This window comes from Cryptomeria japonica, chromosome 5 (genome assembly GCF_030272615.1).
Source record: "Cryptomeria japonica chromosome 5, Sugi_1.0, whole genome shotgun sequence".
In the NCBI taxonomy this organism is placed as follows: domain Eukaryota; kingdom Viridiplantae; phylum Streptophyta; class Pinopsida; order Cupressales; family Cupressaceae; genus Cryptomeria; species Cryptomeria japonica.
In genome coordinates this window covers 397,772,480-397,791,349 of record NC_081409.1, presented here as the reverse complement: position 1 = coordinate 397,791,349, position 18,870 = coordinate 397,772,480, and positions in this window count along the sequence as shown.

Genomic DNA, 18,870 nt, shown 5'->3' with positions numbered 1-18,870 from the left:
TTAGAAAACTTGATCGCCATTTAATGTTTAAATGAATTTGGAAAAGATTGTATCTGTTGGTTATTGCCTATGCGAGTTTAATTTTTGTATTCGCTTTTGCTTAAGTAATGGCAAGCCTTGCTTTGTTTGATTGGACCCTGTCGTATGGTCGATTTGGGTACCTATTTCTGTCCTCTGTCTCGAGTTGACTTTTATTTTGTTGTGGTGTTGTATTGGTCATATCCTTTATGTGGGTGTCGAATGATGATTCGTGGTTGACCATAGTTGGTCAGGTCTCAGGTTAGAGTACCGTCAGTAAGTGTACCTCTTTTGAGTTGTGTTTGACTAGATGATTGTTCCCTCCTTTTTGAATTCTATTTGCTTGACCATGTGTGTTCCTTGGTTTATGAGGTCGCTTGAATATAGTCTAGTGTTGTATGGGAAAGTGGCTTTCGATTGGGGGCCACGCCCAAAGTGGCTGCTGGGTAATCCATCGAAAGTGAGTCTAATAAGTGATAACCTAATAGTAGATTAGAATGTTAATCTCTAAGTAAGATAATTGTGCCTCGCACATGGGATGAGTGCTAACATAGACTCGACATGCTTTGAGAAGGCCTAAGATGGAAAACCATCGTCCTTGTCTTCACGAAAGGATGTGTGGGTCCACATGAGGCTTGGATGGGCCGGAGGTTTGGATTAGGTTGCTAGGGTAACCCAGTGGATGGGGTCGGAACCTATAAAGACCTGCCATGGTAACCATACCAAGTTGTGTGATGACACTTGTCCCTATGTTCGCTAGTGTGTTGTGTTGTCTTGATAGGAGCACTTTGGTGGAGTCGTCTTGTTGCTTGTGCCCTTGTGAGAACCTGATTTCATGTTAGACCTTGGGTTGTGATGGCTTAGTTTTGTGGATGCTCCAATGGACCCTTTGTATTTGCTTTGTTTATGTTTCAGATGGATCCTTTCCTTTCCAGGGATCAATTATGTATTTATTGACCGATGTGGTCATTTGTATATTGGTTATGTTTTGCCTTGATGGCAGGATTGTAAATTATGAGAACCTCATGTATTCTTAACTTTATTAATTATCAGAGGGGTCTTGCAGTTGAGTAGACCCGGAGATGTAGTCCTTTAGGGGTGAACTCCAAGATCATCTTAGTGTTATGTGATGCTTTTTTTCTTATGTTTCATGTTTAGTGTTAGCATGTATGGATGACATTTTGATAGAATGTATAAGTGGATAAGATGAAATTAATTTAAAATGCATGTATGTAGTCCTCTCTTGAATGCAGTAAATTGGAATATGAAAGAATGTAGTTTTGAACAATAGAATGCATTCAATTATTGTTAATGAAATTAAGTACGCATGGAAATATCTCATTAGTTTATGGTAAAATTCAAGTGTGTTGTTAAATTAGATGTATGACTTAAATTCTAATGAAAGTTTGAATGAAGGATATAGATAAATCTTAATGGATGAACCTTATGTTGTGAACTATATTTTCATCTCTCTGAAAGAAATTATCCTTGTTTAAGAATTATCTCGTTTTAAGATAATCAGCTTATTGGATTTATTAGTGTGAGTTAAGTTAAATGTGTAATTAATTAATCACGTTGGAAAACTCTTTAGGTGTTAGTTGATGTCTTCCGCTATGTAATCTGAATCTTTGATGTCTTGTTGTATCTTAATGTTGTGTAACTTTAAAAAAAAAAAATTATTGCACTGTATTCTTGTGTTTTAGCTTTATCCCTTCGGGGTTTCCTGGCGGGGCATTACATTTGGTATCAGAGCACATGTTGCAAACACTGGGATCTCTGGTTTTGTTGTGCCCTTAGTTGGTGTGAGGTGTATCAGCCTTATGTGCATGCTTGTCCTCCCTTTTGTATGTGAGTGATTGAGAAGACCTTAACTTGTGTGTAATGCATGTGTTCGCACCTTGTTTTCACCTTCTTTATGTTGGTGCTTTGGACTGACTATATGTTCTTTGTTTCTTATTGATATCTTGGTCTACGATTACTCAGATTCTGAAAGAGAGTCGTATGTACCTTCCTTTTTGAGTGTTGTCCTCTTTAGACTAATCCATTTTGGTTGGTCAGTGCTTGTCTTGAATCTAAAAGTGTGAATTGTGCTTGTTTAAGATTATGATCTATCTTAGTGTTGTCAACTTGAAGGACTAGTATGGTAAATGTTGAATGCTTATTTTGTAGCAAATTGAATGGTTATAACCCTTCCTCCTCTCTCTCTCTTCTTGGAAATTAAAATATTTGGGATGTGTGTAATTATCTTTGATTTGAGTTTTCCTTTTTGCAAGAGAAAGGTGTGACTTCTTGAACCCTTGTGTGAGCCTTATGATGCTTATGTGTTTTTAGATAATAAAGGGCTATGGGTTTGAAAGTTCATATTGGTTATTGGGAGAAAACTATATGTTTGCATTAAGAATTCTCCATGTGTAATGTAGGAGTGACATGATTAAATTCTATCTTGAGTGAGGTGCATTAATATGTGAATAGTTGTTATGTGAAACTGCTTTGTTTGTAAAAGAAGTATTAAGGGGAACATGTTATAGTAGCTTCGAGAGTGTATTAATGTGTTCTGCGAAAGATTGTTTTAGGTGTTAAAATAAACCAGTTTGATCGAGAATTTATTTTAGCAATGCTCCATTGAACTTGCTTTTGGGTATATGTAATTACCTTATCATGTTTAGAAAGTGCAAATGAAAAGCTTGTTTGATGTGCATGCATTAGTATGTATTATTTTGTTGATAGCTCCTCACTTACCTTCTGATCATAATTTGATTTTCAATGATAGGTTGCAAATTATGATATGTGTTTGTATTGTATTAAAATAGTGAGTGTTCTTCAGAGGTCTTGTATTATCGATAAGATTGCCTATTTTGATCTCTGTTGTTTGGAAAACTAGAACATTTTGTTGCAACCATAATAATTGGAAATGTCATGTTAGGTTGTTTGGCATCCTTCTAAAACAGTAGCGAAATGAAAACCGTGCATTTAAAATGATAGGCCTATAGTGAGAAATTTTGTATTGTAGTGTGATCTTGTTGATCTTGTGTCTTTGTAGGAAATAGTTGGATTATCAAACTCTCTTTTCCTTCTCTCTTTGCCTAGATTATAAGAATTTTAGAAATACTACAAAGAATGCATTGATTTAAATAGAATGCTTATAAAACATGTGAAATTATACCGTTGCATTTTGGCTTCATATTAAAAGATGGGAGTCCTTTTTGGAAAAGAATTTATATAGTTGGTAATTTAGTTATGAACGCTTAGTGGAATTCGAGAAAGATATAGGAATGATGTTATTCCTCATGTAATTGCGAATTGTTAATAATTTCAGTACTTGTATCTAGAGTAAACTTGATTCAGATATTCATGTGGGAAGCATTATTTAAATCTTCCTTGAGTAGATGATAGCGTACTGGAAAGTACTCCCCGTAAATGTGACTAAACCAGTACTGGTGTATTCATGTGTATTGTAAGAAACCAATACTTATTATATGTGCCCATGGATTGGTGAAGTAATCAACCATGGAGGATATGACACTTATGAGTATGGGAAACCATATTGTTTATGTGATGTTGCTTATTCATTTCTCTACTGAGTACCAAACCTCAGGTTGTGGGTAATTTAGTATGTTAAGGGGTAGTATTCGAAGTCACCATTCCTTGAATAGTATGGATTGGCGTACAAGTAATGTCGGCGTGAAGCGACTTTAGCTTCTCTATTTCGAGGAATGATATAGTTATACTATAAAACTGTATCAAAGATGTACTCAATACTTTCCCTTTTGATGAATCTATTTATAGGTTTATGTGTGGCAGCCTATTCATTTCCTTTATTTGAGCATTTTGATGGCATTTCTTGAGCATAGTGTTGGTGTATTTTGGAGGATCCTTTGCCTTGTCTTCATGAAAGGTAGGTTTATCCACATGAGCTTCCAATTAGTATGTGTTGGTGGGCATGTGGGTGGACCTTAGTCATGTATACCTTTGTCTTACGACGAGTATCCTTATAGATACATCGCTATGTGGGATGTGACCTGCGCGTGCTTGTTTCCGTGAGGTACACTACCATGCGGGATACGTCCATTGCGTGTCTTCTTCTCTTGGGGTATTGCCATGCCACGTGACGACATGATGCAAGGTGATGTCGAGGTGCACACCGCCATGCCATGTGGGTAGTGTGACTATGTCGCACCACATGATGAGCTACTGTGATGGCTAGATGATTATTCCTTCCTTCCTCGTTGGTGGCTAGATGCTAGTCACATAGTGATGTTATGTGCAGTTGTGATATTCTTTATATTTCTTTGGGGACCAGCAATTTATTTTACTTTGACTTTGAAGGTTTAGCCATGATCTTGTGATCTTTTTCTTACTTGATTTGGTGTTGCAAATTCTAGATTATTTTCTTGCCTTATTGTTGGAATTGATGATTTATTATCTTTATTCATCTGTACTTTGGTGGCTAAACTTATTTATCCTTATTGTTTTTGTATGCTGGTCTTGTGTTGAAATGTGAAATTCCTCTCCAAGGACATAGGAGACGGTCTTGGTAGATTGTGTACGAGGAAGTAGACGTAAGGAACCTTGAGGATGGGGGTATGTGAGGCTATGATGCAGCTAGGATCCACTACCTACCTATGTGTGGTGACTATCTCTTGGAGGATAACCACCTTACTCAACAAGGGATGTTCACGAAGGTCTTGTATGGAAGATAGCACCGCTAAGGTGTGCCTAGCACCATCGAGCCTTGAGTGAGATGTTGGATATTTGTGATCATATTATTGTTCTGAGATCATGCATAGAGATGTTGATCGTGCTTGTTATCTTTGACCAAGCATTAGACATGATCACATGTGGCCTTTTGAGTTGTGCATTCTAGTTATGTGGATGATTGTTGTGTGTAATCATGGAGTAAATTGTGTTAACTTGTCACTATGTTATGGGACATAGTCATTGGAAAGGTTCTTATATGCCTAGCAAGTGCAAGCAATTGAGTTATTTTTGTTGCTCTTATTTCATGGAAGTTAACTTGGTTGTAGAAATTGAATTTTGAAGCTAGTTCTATGTCATTAAATTTTGTGAAAAAGATGGATTGGTAAAAGAAATTGATCATGATAGCATGCTTCCTTGTCATGTTTGATAGATGAGAATGGTAATTGTTGCTTACCTCTTTTAATGCTTTAATTTGGTGTAATGAAAGGACGAAAATTCTTGTTTCTCTACTATGATTATTGATGATTCCTAGAATATTTTAACAAGTTTATGGTTTTAGATGTATCTTGCCAATGGATAATGGCATTCATAAAGGATTTAGCAATAATGTTTCAATTATTTATGGAAAGATTCCTATGTGCAATTTGATAATTGTTGAATGAGTTTCAGGGCTAATGTGTGCGACATGTTCTTTGTCTAGCCTTACAACTTCTAGGAGTAAGTCGGAACCTAGGGGGGGAAAATGTAGTACCCCTGCCCTAATCAGTTTCTAATCTTAGTTTAACCTTAGTTAGTTTATCATAATATAATGATTATAGATAGATGTTTTGATTTAGTGCATAGCTGTTAATGTGGTTTTTGCACCAATTTGTATGCAAATTATTAATTCTCCTATTTCATGTTATTATCTCGAGCTAATGCTTTCATTAAGTTTATATATGTATGCATGTATGACTCTTGGTTGTAGGAGATTTCAGGTACAGTGCCACATGGGTGTGAGGTTCATCACCGCCTGAATTCGCAGGTTTGAGTGTACCTCTTTAATCCTTAAAGTTGGATTAGGTGGTCGTGAAATCCTTGGTTGACCATAGTCATGCTCAAGTGAGCGTCGTCAGTCGTCGTCGGTATTCCCTTTGGTTGGGTATGCGGGTCGTCTGTCTGTGTGGCTTTCTTGGGTTGCGTGTTTGGTATGTGTGGTTAAATCGAACATTTAATCCTTAGTGTTTAATTTGATTTAATGTGTGTTTATGCATTAGTATTTTCGAGACTTAATTAAATAGGCTCCCTTTTTATGTGATTAATCATTAATTGAATTGCTCAATTCAGATTGGTAGCAAGTTCAATTAAATGGTTAATTTTAATGTTAAATTTAATATGTTTACGCTGTCGCAAAAGAAAGATTTAAATTTAATTGCAATAGAATCAATTTTAGCTTGTTGCAGTTAGAGATAGAAAGGTTAATTTCAGTTGTTTGAGAAAATCAATTTTAAATTAAATTGAAAAGCAAATTTAATTTATTGATATAGTTTAAAAGAATGATCTTTGAGATTTATTTTAAATAAAATATTTTAATTCCAAAAATAAATTTTGGTCAAACTTCTCCCATTTAACCTAGACTTTTGGAAAATATTGGGGATTGAATTTTTTTTGGAAAATATTTTGGATGGAAAATTTGGGGATTTTGGAAGGAGAAGGATTTCTTGAGCTATAGGTTGGGGCTCTCCATCAGATCGTTTCCAGGAATGCTTATTGAGGTAGGAATTTGTTTATTAATTTGGTTATTTGTTTAAAAAAAATAAAAAAATGGGCTTGAATGTTCTTCATGCAATTTTGGTTTCAAATTCTGTATTGATTGCCTCAAGATTAGGAATTATAGTGGAAATTAGTCAAGATTGGCTGATTGCTTGTATCTTGTTTGAGAAATGGGTTTTCTTTTTTCCCAAAATTGTATATTTTGGAAGGGTATTCAACAAATTTCTCTATTTTGTATACCTCTATCATTCTGAAATTTTTTATTTTAAGTCTCTATATGAGACTGTTTAAAACAAAAAAAAATGGGGGTTGTTTAAAAAAAAAGAGAAATATAAAACAAACAAAAATATTAAATCATAATTAAAAGTTATTTGAAATGGCGACCAACAGCGACCGACAGGTTATCAGCGATTGGCAATTTGGTGCTTGGGCAGATGTTGGATGGGATGATCCACCACACGTGCCACAGTGGGTGTTCTCCAAGGGGTGTTGGGTGGATAGGGCTCCGTTTCTGCGTAGATAGTTCAGAGAGTTTCAACCGATTTCAAAATACTTCTAGGGTTTTTTCAAAAGAAATCTAAGGCGTCGAAAGGGCAACCCTAACGGGCAAGGAGCGGATGGATGAAGAAATATTAGGGGCGGAAAAGCATTATCTATCCATCGCTCCTTCATAGAAGTAGTAGCCATGGATCCTTCATCGGTATCTAGGGCATCAGGGTTTTTTGAACAGTCGATTAGAGATTGTGGTATTAAGGCACCTGGACATGCTAAATCTTCGAACACGAAGGAGACTGTTTATGGTAATGATGCGGGAAGCTCGAGTAGAAAAGAGCATGAGGAAACTGGTAACAAGGGTCACTCTGTTCCTACGAAAGAGGTTTGGTTTCCCCGACCTTGTTTTGATTTTTCTGGTTCTATTATAGCAGATAGGGCTTCCAAGTTGCATTCTGTGGCTATTTTAGGGGAAATTTGGGGTCCTCCGACCAACCTATCCAAATTACATTCTAAATTACGCAAGCGTTGGCCTACTTTGGTTTGTTTTCAGTTGTTGTCCTCCAATTCCTGTGTCTTGATTTTTGAAAGCCCCCGTTGCAAGGATGATATTCTTAAAAGCTCATTCCACTGGTTTGGAAATGTTTTAGTTAGGGTTTCTATCTGGAAACCTTTTTTTGTTCCAGAATGGGCCAAACCCAACTCTCTTCTGGTTTGGTTTGGCTTGCCTCAACTTCCTTTTGAGTTTATGGACCCTGAGGTACTGAAGTCAATTGGGGATAATTTTGGTTGTTTTTTAACATCTAAATCGGTTCTGGAGGAAGGGAAGGTTCTGGTAAAAATATGTGTTTTGATTTCCCCATCATCTGTATGCCCAATTTCATGTAATATTAAGTCAAATGAAGGTATTTGGAAGCAACCTATTGTGAAAATGAAGGATGATCTGGTTCAAAATTTGGTAATTATGGATGCCCCTTCGTTTTTTGACTTTTGAATTGGAAAAAGTGGGATAAACAATGAGGATGATCGTAATACTTCATTTACTCCTGCTCCACACAAAGAACCGACTCAGGTCTTGCCAGGATCCTTTTGTTAGGGCAAGGTTGTTCTAAACAATACTGCCCATATAAATCATAATAATCTTGCCAAAGATTCTTCTCAGGTTTTAACTGAATCTGCCCGATATCTCAAAGAGGGATCTATCGCTCTCCCTAGTAATAAAATAGACATTATTGTTGTTGTAAATGAGGTGAACAACTCTCCCAAGGGTATGGGGAATTTGGGTCAAGTTAAAGTTGGCATTCCCACTTTAGGTATACAGTCAGCTCTTCCTTCAGTCCATGAATCTTTTATTGGTTCACGTAAGGAGGGTAGGTTGGATAGTAGTGTTATGGTTGAGGACATTAATGTTTTAGATCGATCGTCTGATCCTTTTAATGCAACCAGGATAAGTGTTCTGGTTGGGCCTAGCTCTATTAATCATGATGATGATTCTTTAATCAAACAAGTTAAAGAGTTGCTTCATAATGAGCACTCTAGGGATATTCCCAAATCCCAATCTCTGCACATTCTTCCAGATGATCACATGGCTCAGCTAGTTGATTAGTTGCTCAAATCTAATATAGATTTGTCTGAAGAGGAGGTCTCAGAAAAGGTTGTGTGCTCTATTGGGAATGATCTAGATTTGATTCATAATAATATGTCTGTCTCTCCTTCCCTAAACCCTTCTGAGGCCCCTATTATTTCCTCTCAGGATGGTCCAACTAATGTTGATCAAAATGCGACCATGTTGCACTACTCTTCTCTTGTGAAAATGCCCATTAAATCTTCTATTACCCAGGTTAAACTGGCTCTCCCTAACACTATTGTGTCTCCTATTTGGGGTAGACCTCCAAAGAGTCGAAAAACTCAATTGGAAATTGATGCTAGTGTTCAACAAGTTTTATCGACCTCTTTGGGTTTCATGAAGGTGGCCATCTTGGATCTTGGGATTGGACCTGGTAGTGGGTCACTCAAGTCTAAAAAGAGGTATGTTATTAGCCCTCTGGTTACCAGATCTAATTTAGTCAAGAAAAGTTTACATAAAAATTTTGGGGAGAAATGTTCTTCTCCCACTATTGAAAAGAGGGGAGTGTCGATCTCCCCTCGAATCCAATGAAGATTATTTCATGGAATGTTAGGGGCTTAAATGCCCCTAACAAGAGATTCTTGATCAAGTCTCAGTTAGATTTGGTTAAGTGGGATTTAGGGTTACTTCAGGAAACTAAACTTTTGTTGGAAAATTCAAAACTTTTATTTTCTTCTTGGAAAAAATGGAAGTTTGTGTCTTGTCTTGCTTATGGGGCGTTGGGAGGTCTGGCTTTGCTATGGAATGATTTTGTAGTTGATGTTAAATTGGTCGCATCTGAGCCAAGCTAGATGTTGTCTTTAGTCTCTTTCAGAGCCTCAAGATTTAAAATGTGGGTGTTTAACATTTATGCCCCTTCTGGTATTATGGCTAAATATAGACTGTGGCAGGAACTCATTAGGGTGTTTGCCCCCCTTAGGAATTCTTTTATCCTGTTTGGGGGTGATTTCAATGCAGTATCAAATTTAAGTGAAAAGTCAGGGGGTATTTACCCAAATAAGAAATCCATGGATGATTTTAATGCATTCATTGTTGGCATGTCCCTTCTTGATTGTAAACCAAACAATGGTTTATTTACATGGACAAATATGAGGAAAAACTTTTCTCAAATTGCGGAAAGATTGGATAGATTTTTACTCTCTGAAAATTGGTTTGACTCAGACTTTGAGTTTTTTTCTTCCATTCTCCCCATGGCTGGATCGGATCATTTCCTGGTCTCTTTGACTATTGTATGGGACAAACCTAGTCATAAGCTTCCTTTTAAATTCAAGCCAATGTGGTTTAGGGATCCCTCTTTTCTTCCCCTTCTAAGTAAGTGGTGGAAAGAGGCTCCTTTCTGTAGGGGTTCTAGAATGTTTCAATTGGCTAAGAAGCTCTCTTCCTTAAAACAAAACATTAGGGGTTGGAACTCCCTTCATTTCAAAAATATTTTTGCAGAAAAGCAGAGGGTGTTAGACATGTTAGAGGTGCTAAATAAGCACGTCTTGCTGCATGGTTTGGGTTCTAAGGTGCTGGATGAACTCAGGTCTCTCAAGAGTGAACTAGAAGAAATCTTGGCTAGGGAGGAGGTGTATTGGAGACAAAAATCTCAGGAACTTTGGCTAGCAGATGGTGATAAGAATACAAAAAAATTTCATGCTAGCACTAAATTGAAAAGGGCCAAAAATAGGGTCTCTTGTATTCAGGATTGTCAGGGGAATATTCTTTCCGAAGATGAGGATATTTCTAAGGAAGCGGTTAAGTTTTTTAAAAATCTTCTTTCTTCTGAACATATTGAGGATTCAAACAATATCTCATCTTTTATTCCCTCTCTGGTAACTCCTGAGGATAATAGAATGTTAATGGCACCATTCTCAAAAGATGAAGTGCGGGGGGCTGTCTTTGCTATGAATCCGGATAAGGCTCCCGGGCCTGATGGTTTCACTCCTTTGTTCTTTCAAAAATGTTGGGAATTTATAGGTCAAGATGTCCTTTTGGCCTTAGAGGAAGCTAGGAGGAATAGGTCTATCCTCAAAGAATTGAACACTACCTTGATTGTCATTTTACCTAAAAAGGATGATCCTAAAACCTTCGCAGATTTCCGTCCCATAGCTTTATGTAATACGTTTTATAAAATATTTTCTAAAGTAATTGCAATGAGATTGGCTAAGCTATTACCAAGAATAATTTCTCTTGAACAAGGAGGTTTTGTCCCTCATAAAGAAACTTCTGAAGGGGCTATAGTTGCACACGAGGTCCTACATTCGATTTCTACTCAGAAATCTCCTGCAATAATTCTTAAGTTAGACATGATGAAATCCTATGATAGGGTTGAGTGGAAAGCATTAAAGATTGTCATGACAAGGCTGGGGTTCTCCCTAGCCTGGATAAAATGGATTATGGCCTGCATCTCCTCTGCAAGATTCTCGGTTCTTGTTAATGGTTCCCCATGTGGCTTCTTTCAATCCTCTAGGGGTTTAAGGCAAGGGGACCCGATCTCACCTTTTTTATTTATTCTATTAGCTGAAGTTCTGAGTCGGGCGATTGGGTCAGCCCATGAGAGTGGTTCATGGAGGGGCATTAAAATTCAAAATTTTGATTAGAGGATCTCTCACTACCTTTTTGTTGATGATACTCTCCTGTTTGGTTATGCTTCCCTGAAGGAGGCTCGGGCTATTGATCAAGTAATTAAGGATTATGTAACTTTTTCGGGTTAGAAAGTTAATGTTGAAAAATCTAAGGTTTTTTTCCTAAATACACATTCCCTGCTTCGGGATAAGCTTCAAAAGTTTTGGGGTTTCCAACTTGGGGCTCTTCCCTGCACTTATTTGGGTGTTCCTTTTTTTGCGAGTAAGGTTAAGGTCAGTTTTTGGGATAAAATAGTTTCAGGGGTGTCTAAGAAAATTTTGGCATGGAATCACAAATGGCTTACCATGGCCGGAAAAATTGTGTTAATCAAGTCAGTCTTAAATGCAGTGCCAACTTATTTAATGTCAATTCTCAAAGATCCCAAAGAAGTTGTTGTCAATTTACAGGATACTCTTAGGTCTTTTCTTTGGAACAACAACAAGGATGGGAAATCTAGGATCCCCCTGTTAGCTTGGGATAAAGTGTGTCTTCCTAAAGAACTTGGGGGTTCTGGAATTTGTAGCTTGGAAAATCAAAATTTGGCACTTGGGGCCAAATTAGTGTGGAAATTATATGATAATCCAACCTCCCTTTGGGCTAGAATCATGTTCGCCAAATACCTGTCCAATGGTGCTAGGGAGTTTGTATTTTGAGCTGAGTCTCTGCCTAAGGGGTCGGCCATTTGGAATTTTATGGTTAAATGTAGAAGAGTCTTGTTGCCACATCTTTCTTGGATTGTGCATAATGGTTTGAAAGTTAGATTTTGGGATGATACTTGGAATGGTCATTGTCCTATGGATTCTATTAGGGATTGGTCACCTTTGAAATCTATTCTTTTGGATAAATGGGGGGCTTGCTTATCAAATTATTTCACTATAGTTCAAGATGGCAATATGATGGTGGCCCAATGGAAGTCGATTGATTTTCTTCCCATTAGTTCTAGTCTTAGAGAAGATTTTTATTCTACTCTTAGAAACAAAACAATCATCTTGTCTGAGCTTCAGGATGAGTTGATTTGGACCAAGAACTCTACTGGAAAGTATTCAGTAAAAGATGGTTATAATTCCCTTATATCGGGCAAGGATCTCTCTTCCTGGCCCTACAAATTATTTTGGCATCCCGCATGTCTGCCGAAGGTTGGATCTTTTTCATGGCTTGCTATGCAAGACAAATTTCTTACTAGGATGAGATTGAATAGGATGGGTTTATCTATTGTCTTTCCTTGTGTTTTATGTAATCAGAAATTGGAATCATCTTCTCACCTTTTTCTTCATTGTGAGTTTGCTTTAGGTTGTTGGAACTGGTTTTTCGAGAAGTTAGGCTTCTCTTTTGTTACTAGTGGAGACCTCCTCTCTCACTTCAGAGCTTGGCCTCTTATGTTCCCTCAATCTTTTTATGTGTGCCTTTGGATATTAGCTCCATTGATCATTGTTTGGAATATATGGTTAGAGAGAAATAATAGGATCTTCAAAAACTCCTCCACGTTGCTCTCTGACTTATTGGTTAAGATAGAAGCTTCTATCTCGAAGGTGGCTATATCATATATTCATAAGAATTTAGATCATTTGACATCCTTCTCCCATTGGGACAACATGATTACAAGAACGTGGAAAGCTTTGTCTATTATTCCCTCCCATGGGTCAGTCTCAAGGGTTTTGGCTCTAAAAAATAAGAGAATCATGGCCACTTGGGTTCCTCCTCCTCGGGGTCACTTTAAACTCCACTTTGATGGTGCTTCCAAGGGGAATCCGGGTATGGCAAGGGCTGGTATGGCTATCCTAGATCACAATGCAGTCTTAATATTGGCTCAGTGTCATTTTCTTGGGCCTCAGTCAAACAACTTTGCTGAATGTCAAGCTCTGTCACTCAGAATTGATATGGCAATTTCTCTTGGGATAAAACACCTTCTCATTCAGGGGGATTCAATGGTTGTTATTCAAAGTGTTTTGAATTGTAAAAGTAATTGTTGGCACTTGAAGAATTTAATTGACCTTATTTTGAAGAATTTTTTTTTTTTTATACCTATTTGTTATCTCATTGTTTTCGAGAATTGAACAAATTGGCAGACTACCTGGCTAATTTGGCAATTGATTCGGCTGCTTTCCATAAGATTGTGGAAATAGAAGGCATTCCTCATGAAGTCCTCCCCAAGCTTGTGCCCCTTCCCAATTTATAATTTCTCAAATTTGTAGTGGGTTAAAAGGCTATATACGGACTTCTTAAGGTTCGGGGAGGCTGTCAGGCAACTGGTAATACACTAGACTATGTACCTTCTTTTTTCTTCATTTCTCATTGAAATATGCATATTATCCTCTACCCAGTATAGTCGGTATTAGTTCTTTTTGTGCTGAGCGGAGTCTTTACTTCTTTCTGCATTTGAAGTACTCATACTTCTCTATTCTCGGGGTAGATGGTATTGTGGGTATCTTCTTCGAGGCTTGGAGGGGTTTTTGTTTTTTCATAAATTACATACACAGTGCAGTCTTAATATCAGTTCAGTGTCATTTTCTTGGGCTTCAGTAAAACAACTTTGTTGTATGTCAAGCTCTTTTACTTAGAATTGATATGGCAATTTTTCTTGGGATAAAATACCATTACATTCAGGGGGGCTCAATGGTGGTTAATCATAGTGTTTTGTATTGTAAAAGCAATTGTTGGCACTTGAAGAATTTAACTGACCTTATTTTGTAGAAATTATCTTTTTTTGGATACCTATCTGTTATCTCATTGTTTTCGAGAATTGTACAAATTGGCAGATTACCTGGATAATTTGGCAGTGGATTCGGCTGCTTTCCTTAAGATTGGGGAAATAGATGGCATTCCTCATGAAGCCCTCCTCGAGCTTGTGCCTCTTCCCAATTAATAATTTCTCAAATTTATAACGGGTTAGAAGGCTATATATGGACTACTTAAGGTTTGGGGAGGTTGTTAGGCAACTGGTAATACACTAGATTTTGTGCCTTCTCCTTTTTCTTCATTTCTCATTGAAATATTCATATTATCCTCTACCCAGTACAGTCGGTATTAGTTCTTTTTGTGCTGAGCGGAGTCTTACTTCTTTCTGCATTTGAAGTACTCATACTTCTTTGTTCTCAGGGTAGATGGTATTGTGTGTATCTTCTTCGAGGCTTGGAGGGTTTTGTTTTGTATTTCATAAGTTACATATGTTGCAGAGATATATCTGGGTCAGGCTGCAGGTTGTGGCTTTTATTGGTTTTTTGCTTTTAGCCATGGGTGATTGTTCTTTCATCTATAATTACTGTTGTAAACACACTCCTTATATTATTCTCTTTCAGTCAGATATCTCAAAATGGTGGTATTTTATTGGGTCATTAATGTATTATTATGACAAAGTGTACTTCCATTTAGGGCTCTAGGTTTTGCTCCCTTTTTCCGGATGGTCTTATGGTGTTTAGATATCATTTTTTTATCGTGCCTTATTTTTTTGGTGTCACTTTCAAGTGTCTTTGTTTTTCTCATTTACAAAAAGCTTGTTCTATGTACGGTGGCTAGAAGTCTAATCATAGGAATGCTCTTTGATTTTTTCGCCACACAGGGTGGCATTATTGAAAGTAATGTTAGTAAGTTTGGGGTATGGGGAAATTATTCTTGTACGTGGTTAATCCTTCCCTCATTAGTTTTATAATTGTTTTACCTCTTTTGAGATGTGCATGGTTCTATTTTTCTCCATGTTTTCATCAACGTGGCAAATGTTTGGGGATCCTTGCAATATTTTAGTTCGTGCGGATATCTTGAGCCATTAATGTCTAGCATTCTTGGTATCGAGCTATTTTGAAATTATCATCATTACTTGTTTAGGGTGGCGGATTGGATAATGACATCATTTTTGTTCAAAGTGTCGTCCTCTTGTGATTGCTATTACTGTCTTATGATGACATTGGGTTCTTTTAAATTCCCCTCAGCTCTCCTAGATTTGCGTTGCTTTTTGATGGAATCAGTGAGCTATCGAATTCTTTTGCCCCACAAGCACTATGATTTTCAAGACTCTTTTGCATTGGATGATGAGAAGCTCGGGCGTTTGTTTCAAATTCACTCAGTGGATTTTTCTCTGGCTATTCACAAATTTTTGGGAAAGAGATGGCTTGTGGATAATCCAGGTTGTTTCCTTGTTGTTATTGCATCTTGGTTTCTCACTGTATGTATGGATGTGCTTTTGGATCCTGCTATGGTTAGGGCGATTTGTGATGCATTTTTCAACCCACACGTTTACTCTTCGGTTGATTTGGATAATGCTCTTTCTAATTACCGCTTTGATTTTGGTAATTTTGCATTTGCTGGTTTTATTTCTCGTTCTCAGTTGTTATCCTCGGGATGGTATGGGGAACTACTTTCAGTTTTGAGGAATGGGCTTATATCTAACATATATGATGACATGATATTTGAATTGGTAGCTCTTTTAGATCACATATCTCTAGATGTTTTGGCCACAGCGGTTAATGTTTTTGCAGGTTTGCATTTTCTCTTGGAAGCTTTGGCTAATGCTCAAGATGTGCCAGTTTGGATTCCTCCTATACAGATGGTGCCTCCTTCCTCTCCACCATTAGAAGGGCCTAGCTCATGGTCCTCAGTTACATGATAGAATGTCCCAGTGACTCTATTTTGAGAGTAACAGGTTTTTTGTGCAGGGGTATGCTTCCATATGGTTCTTTCATCCTTTGTCATGCAGTATTTTTTGAAGGATTTAAGGGATGATGTCTTGTCTTCACACCTACTGGTTATCTCTGGTGATGGATGAGTGCTATAAATTCTTTCAAAGCATGGAAGCGGACTGTCTTCCCCTTTTTTTCTACAAACTCATTCTTCAAAACTCTTTCTGTATTATATGGAGAATGTTAACCATCCTCGAAGAATCATGTAAGGGGAGGGTGTTTATAGCAAGTATGTAATGGGTTTGTGGGGTTTTTTTGGTCGATGTCAGGTATATTCCGATAAAGCTTTGTAATGGGAGGGTGATCAAACTGAGTTTTTGTAATTGGGTATATGGGGATCCAAATTTTAGTGGTGTTCTTTTTTTCGGGCCACAACTGGAGGTTTTCTTGCGGGTTCTTTCCTGCCGGTATGCCCTTTTTTGAACCCATTTTTGTATTTCAAACTTTTAAATCTAATATAATATAACTTTAGTGGCATGTCCACTTTTATCAAAAATAAAATAAAAAATTAAATCATAATTGATTTTATTTTTTAAAAATCGAAGTTTATTGTAAAAAAAAAAATATTTTAATTTGGGGTTGGAGAGCGGGGAGCGAAGGCTCTACCCGCGCCTCCTACCCCTACGCGGGTCTGCGACCAGCGGAGGCCGTAGCTAGCTACAACCCCCACGGTGGCCGCAGGGTCCCCCGCGGTGATCGCGTGGGCGCTGCAGGACCTGCGTCCACCGCGGTGGCGCCACTCGTGGTTAGGGCACGGCCATCCAACCCCCATGAAAGGGAGGTGGGCCCGGCTACCCTTTTTGCTGCCCCCCACTTTATGGTTGTTTTTTTTTAAATTGTTTTTTTTAATATTTTTTTATTATTATCAAAAAATATATATATATAATAATTATTTAATATTATTAAATGTAAATTTTAATTAAGTTTTTAATTAAGTTTAAATATGGCATTTAAGTAATAAATTATGATTATTTGTAATTAATTAATTGTATAAGTGGCAATATACTTTAATTAATTTTCAAATTGTATTTTATTATTAATGCATTTTTTTCTAATTAGATACTTAATTTATTTTTTTGTTATTATTAATTGTTATATTTTATTAATTGCGGATTAATAAATATATAGTAATTAATATTTAATTTTGGTAATTTTATTTATATGCACAAGGAAATAATTGTTAAGTAGGAATGGACTATCTTGGATTCTTTATATGTTTATGTCTCCTTGATCGGTATAGTGTAACTGGGCTTGGAAAAGATGAATTTGGAGGAATTATTTTTGAACCAGTATGACAATGATGTTTTAATTGAAGATTAAATATCATATTTAGTTGGTTAATGGTTGTTTAATTATATTCATGTGAACTTGGTTTAAAATTCATAATGGTGTATTTATGTATGTTCAATGCAAATGAACTTCAGTGAGTTAGAAAACCAAGAACAACTTGTACCTAGATGAGGTGGATAACTGCAATCTAACTTAGATCATTTAGAAAACTTGATCACCATTTAATGTTTAAATAAATTCGGAAAAGATTGTATCTGTTGGTTATTGCCTATGCAAGTTTAATTTCTGTATTTGTTTTTGCTTAAGTAATGGCAAGCCTTGCTTTGTTTGATTGGACCCTGTCGTATGGTCGATTTGGGTACCTATTTTTGTCCTCGGTCTTGAGTTGACGTATATTTTGTTGTGGTGTTGTATTGGTCATATCCTTTATGTGGGTGTTGAATGATGATTCGTGGTTGACCATAGTTGGTCAGGTCTCAGGTTAGAGTACCATCAGTAAGTGTACCTCTTTTGAGTCATGTTTGACCAGATGGTTGTTCCCTCCTTTTTGAACTCCATTTGCTTGACCATGTGTGTTCCTTGGTTTATGAGGTCACTTGAATATAGTCTAGTGTTGTATGGGAAAGTGGCTTTCGATTGGGGGCCGCGCCCAAAGTGGCTACTAGGTAACCCATCGAAAGTGAGTCTAATAAGTGATAACCTAACAGTAGATTAGAATGTTAATCTCTAAGTAAGATAATTATGCCTCGCACATGGGACGAGTGCTAACACAGACTTGACATGTTGTGAGAAGGCCTGAGATGGCAAACCATCATCCTTGTCTTCATGAAAGGATGTGTGGGTCCACATGAGGCTTGGATGGGCCAGAGGTTCGGATTAGGTTGCTAGGGTAACCCAGTGGATGGGGTCAAAACCTATAAAGACCTGCCATGGTAACCATACCAATTTGTGTGATGACACTTGTCCCTATGTTTTCTAGTGTGTTGTTTTGTCTTGATAGGAGTACTTTGGTGGAGTCGTCCTGTTACTTTTGCCCTTGTGAGAGCCTGATTTCATGTTAGACCTTGGGTTGCGATGGCTTAGTTTTGTGGATGATCCAGTGGACCCTTTGTATTTGCTTCATTTATGTTTCAGATAGATCCTTTCCTTTCTAGGAATCAATTATGCATTTATTGACCGATGTGGTCATTTGTATATTGGTTATGTTTCTCCTTGATGGCAGGATTGTAAATTATGAGAACCTCATGTATTCTTAACTTTATTAATTATCAAAGGGGTCTTGCAGTTGAGCAGACCTGGAGATGTAGCCCTTTAGGGGTGAACTCCGAGATCATCTTGGTGTTATGTGATGCTTTTGTTTTTATGTTTCATGTTTAGTGTTAGCATGTATGGATGACATTTTGATAGAATGTATAAGTGGATAAGATGAAATTAATTTAAAATGCATGTATGCAGTCCTCTCTTGAATGCAATAAATTGGAATATGAAAGAATGTAGTTTTGAACAATAGAATGCATTCAATTATTGTTAATGAAATTAAGTACGCATGGAAATATCTCATTAGTTTATGATAAAATTCAAGTGTGTTGTTAAATTACATGTATGACTTAAATTCTAATGAAAGTTTGAATGAAGGGTATAGATAAATCTTAATGGATGAACCTTATGTTGTGAACTATATTTTCATCTATCTAAAAGAAATTATCCTTGTTTAAG